This window comes from Trachurus japonicus, chromosome 10, assembly GCF_045865225.1.
Source record: "Trachurus japonicus isolate A0001 chromosome 10, Traja_1.0".
Classification (NCBI taxonomy): Eukaryota; Metazoa; Chordata; class Actinopteri; order Carangiformes; family Carangidae; genus Trachurus; species Trachurus japonicus.
In genome coordinates, this window is record NC_140916.1 from 22,135,547 (window position 1) to 22,140,698 (window position 5,152).

Below are 5,152 nucleotides of genomic sequence, written 5' to 3' on the forward strand. Positions count from 1 at the left end.
ACACTGGTTACAAGTCACGTTGATTGCAACTTAACATATTTCAGCCTCCATCTTCTTGTTCCCCTTGTTACATTGACTACAGATTAGAGTTAATTATCTGCTTTGCCAACACATCCCTGGGAGGGATCAGATCTGTATAGACTCATCTCATAGTTGTAGGTTAAAATCAATCATGTTATATCAGACATTTGATTCCAAGATCACTGCCAGATTTAAATTGACTGCTTCTTGGCCTGAGACCTACTGGTCTAAAAATACATTTACAAATCTGTGTACGGAAAGAAGCATATCCTCTTAGTAAGAGTTGCTTTAATAATATCCATCAAAACAATAAAAATATGAAAAATTAACCTGATTAAAAAAAAAACGAATTTAAGAACAATGCTTGTTCTGATGCACCTTGAACAAAGCAGCAGGCTACGCTTACAACAGAGAAATTCACCCTGCAAATCACAAATCTAAACTGACACACTGTTGCTATAGAAAATAAAAATGGTGTATTATATTTTCAGTAGAATTTATTCTACTTTCCATCACACAGATATCAGTACTTTTGCATCAGTTGCCAGCTCCAGCTATTTGAAGTAACTGGAGTGGTAGTTTCAGGCTGTAAGCTAGGTAATCAACACAGGCCTGTCAGACATGTGTTTAACAGGATCAAATGAGGAAAAATCATCCAGTTTCCTGCCAATAGCACAGTTCCCTCTGAAGCCAGCAGTGCAATTTAAACTGAAATTACCACCTTGCGGTTGACTAGACTTCCAGTCAGTCTGGATTCAAGTTACATTCCTGTTCATCCATAATCATATAAAATATTAACATGTGTGATATTTTGTCACAATTGCTGTGTGAAGTCTTAAACAATGGCTAAACTGCAGATACAGACACTGAGGCATCAGACATTCACATAGACTTTGGGCCTGATCTACCAAAGGTTTGCTTGTATAAAAATGCGTGAAAACTTGATGTCACACGCAAAAAATGTGCAAGCTGATCTACTAACCGGGTGCACTGAGGATTGCATCTCTCAAACGGGCAAAAAAAAGCATGTGCGATGCATTTAGCACGTTTGCCTTGATGAATATGCAAATATGGGCGTTTCGGCCAGAACGTGCAAAATATTGGGAGGAGTAGATGCAAATATTATTATTTAGCACACGCAATGTGATTTACCAAACCTGAAACAGATTGCGGTGGAAGTTTTTGCGTCTTTATTTAGTACATTTGAAAGGAAAGTATCTGGCACAGCTTTTTTATTTTATTGATTTAAAGCAGAAGTAAGTGATATATTTGTGTTAATATAAGTCTTAAATAGTTATATCTTCCGACAGCAATCACTTACATAGAGTGTTTGGACTGAAACACGGGTCTGTCAGTCACTCTGCTCTGCTCTGAGCCGAAGAGAAAACATTTATCGTATCCTACAGTTTTTATCCAATGAGGGGAGAGAACGGCATGCAGGGCTGTGTGTGCAGCCAAGGGACGCCGTGAATGTGGTGACGTAGGGACGAGGACTGTTATGGTGCGTTCAAGGAAACCCGTAACTCGTGTTTTTCCGACCTGTGAAGTCGTACCAGTTCAATCTGGTACGAGTTGACGGGTCGGAAGTTACGAGTGGCCGTTATAGTGATTTTCACAGGTAAAACAGGTCGGAAAAACACGAGTGGGTTGCCTGAAACGCTACAAAGTCGTAAGTTGTGACTTGAAGCTGTAATTTACGGTTTCAAAAGCCTGCCTGGAACGCAGCATTAGCCAAAACGACCAGATCGCTTACTTCTGCTTTAATACCTGCCAGGGCTAAAGCTCTTATATTTCTGCATTTCCTCGCATCCGGGTCATTCCAGCAAACTGTAGCAGTTTTTCAGGTGTGTTAAAAGTCATTTAAGTGCCGTCACGCACGCCGCACGCCTCTCCTCTTGTGCGCTCCTCACCTCTCCTTTCCTCTCCTCCCTCTCGAGTATGTGGCTGCTTTGCCCTGGGACCGGGACCGGCGGGACTGAGAGACGTCACCTCTGTCTTCACCCCGTCTTTGATCCCTCTGGTCAGTGTGGCCTGAGTGTCCCACGTGAGCTCTCTGTTAATCCATCGGATCAAATTTCATGCGGCCATCCAGCTCTCTGTCCACACTCTCCGTGGCGGATTACCATGCACAAAACCCCCATTTAAATACTGCGGTTTGCGTGTGTTGTCATTTAGCGGGTTACTCTTAGTAGAGCACCTGTTTTTCGTGCGCTAACCAAACACACAAATTTTTACCAGGAGCACGCAATTTAGCGCCCCTTATCTGGGATCTTAATAGATCAGGCCCTAAGTGCTTAAAAAGAACAGAAGCTTTAAGCGCCTGGTCACTCTATCCATATTTTTTTTTAAATGATGGATAGTTTTTTAAACAAGACAGAAAAATAATGAAATTTAAATTCTCAAAAACAGATTGGATTGTGGTTTGGCAACACATATATTCCTTCTGTCTTCTTCACTTTATAAGTGTACCATATACTGTAAAGTCTGACTCATCTTTCTGCTGCATTACTACCTGGCAAGGACGTGCTAGACATAGTGAACTAGGTGGAGCCACTGATTTATTACTGTGAACCAAAACTGCAATAACAGTGGAAGTGACTAGTAATCTGTACTTTGCTCGTTGGAAAGATTGTTGGTAGTGTCCACTTTGTCTTTGCCCTGTACTTTGCCACACCCAGAGCTTGTGTTGTCTTTTGACATTTCACCATCTGGATTTCTTGCTTCACATCTTTCATCACAACTCAGTAACCTCACTGTCTACCGTGGACTGGAGGAGGGTCAAACATTCAGGGATTTTTTTTCCCCGTTGTTTCCCCTATTTATCGGTGATTGCTCATAAGTATCTTCAGATATCTGGTACCTGGTGAGACAGAACAGTCGGTGGCCAAACGGGCAGACAGGGGCACGTCAGAGCAAGGCTGCCATCAAATAACTGACTCAGCCTCAGACAGCATCGACTCATCATGAAATGCCATACTTGTCTGTAGGAATTAAAATCAAACATTGACCTCCAAACCACACAGGCTCTAGCACAGACTCACACTTTGAACCACCACTCCTACAGTATGTACTTTATACCTCTCTAAGGTTAAGCACCCTTCTACTACAAACAGGGATTTTGGACATGGTCTGACTTTCTATGATTCAATAAATCCGTCAGTGTTTGAACACTATGAATTCTGACCCAACCTTTTGTTGCTGGGTTCTCTGAATGGCTTTGCCTTGAAAGCGACTCTCACCACTCCACTCTGTTTCTCCACATCAGTCACTGTCACAGCAGACAGGACGTGTTTGACAACCAAAGATAAAGGGACACATCAGAGATGTCGTGCTCCCGAGGCCAGGCGCACTGCGTGAACCGCACTGCATTCCTCAAACTTCTGCCCAGCTTGTCAGCACGTTTCAGAATACTTATGAAAGGTTAGAGATGGGTTTTCTTCACATCACATTTTCCAATTAACGATGAGACGATAACTTTATTGGTGTGTGTTTCTCTCTCCCTGTTTGTCTTCATCTGTCTCTCTGTCATTTCTAGATCTCTTGCTCCATCTCTCTCTCTCTCTCTCTCTCCCTCCCTCCCTCCTTCCCTCTCTCTCTCTCTCTCTCTCTCTCTCTCTCTCTCTCTCTCTCTCTCTCTCTCTCTCTAAATCAATAACTTCTAATAGATTCAGGACATGATTGAGTATAGGCGTCAGTTTTCTACAGGCTGAAAGAGAAGTGTATTAATCACTGAAAATGTCTTTTTATTATTTTGCACCATAGAACCCCGTTAGTGAGCCTCCAGCACAGTGTGTGTGTGTGTGTGTGTGTGTGTGTGTGTGTCTGTTTATGAATCTTAGAAAAAAATCATGTCCTGAGCACGACCAATGAAATATTAAAGCCGTTGTCACAGTAAATGCACATTTTTATTTGAGCAACTGAGACTGCACGTCAGCCTGAACTGAGTTTTGCCTTAAAGATCAATATTAGTGTATGAGACCAATTTCACAACAGCTTTAAGCACTGGTTTAAGATTACTTTGGACTCTAACTTTAGTGGGTAATAACTTGGTGTTTGTGTGCCGGTTCTTTTGCTCTGTTTGTCTCCTGCACCACCTACACACTCAGGCCAACACATCCTGGTAACCATGGAGGTGAGGGATGACAGCTTTCCAGTTTAAACTAAAGCTCAATAGTGCTCTTCCACTATTCATATTCCCTATATTCAATGAGGAAACAGTGTTTTTGCCCTTTGTAACATTGTCTTAAGTCATGTTTACGAGAACAGGGCAACCTCATATCTGCTTCATCTGTAAATGAAGATGGATATACAAACATGATAAATAATAATAAGGGAAAAACCCGAATGGGCGTAAAGTTCCACACAGGTGTATTGCCACAATACTAAACGGTGGTAAACCATCCATTAGTGTTTTAAAGCAACACCATGCAGTATTTCGACCTTAAAATAATGTTTCTAAATCCATTGAAGTGGTAGAAAATAATGAATGGTGCCGCTGCAGCCTGAGCGGTGTTGGGTGGTGAGCTCCAGAGCCCAAACTCAAGCCCAGTCACCCTGCTCCTCTCACTCACACACAAGCGCCCTGTGCTGGGCTGATGGTCGCTTTGTGCGGCACGGACCTACCGGCAATGACGGCTACTGGCAACGGCGCCGGTACCAATGCAACATCGGCACAACAGCACTGGTACCGGTAATGACGGTGGTGACGGCACCAGCATCGGACACAGACAGGTAGCAGACCAGAGTACAGTACCAGTAGGCCATCAACTTACTGAGACTATTTATGTTGTTTTGCCTCCAATCTACTCTTCTTTCAAGATGTGTAATAATAACAACAAATCAAACATGAAACAATCAGCTCATTTCCACTGTTTAATTCCATCACATAATTTGCTTTAAATTATATATTTGGACTGCAGAATATACCATCACTATGAAAGATTAGGCTATATGATAAAATACTGAGTTTTTGGCCAGCCAGTGACTCTGTGAATCGATTCTTGTTGCACAAGACATTTCACTAGTGAGACAGACATTCCTGCCCTTTAAGTAACCTACAGCACACCACAAGAACAGACATTGTCATTTCTAAGGGATATTTTCTCGACAGCGAGACCAGTGATCTCATTTT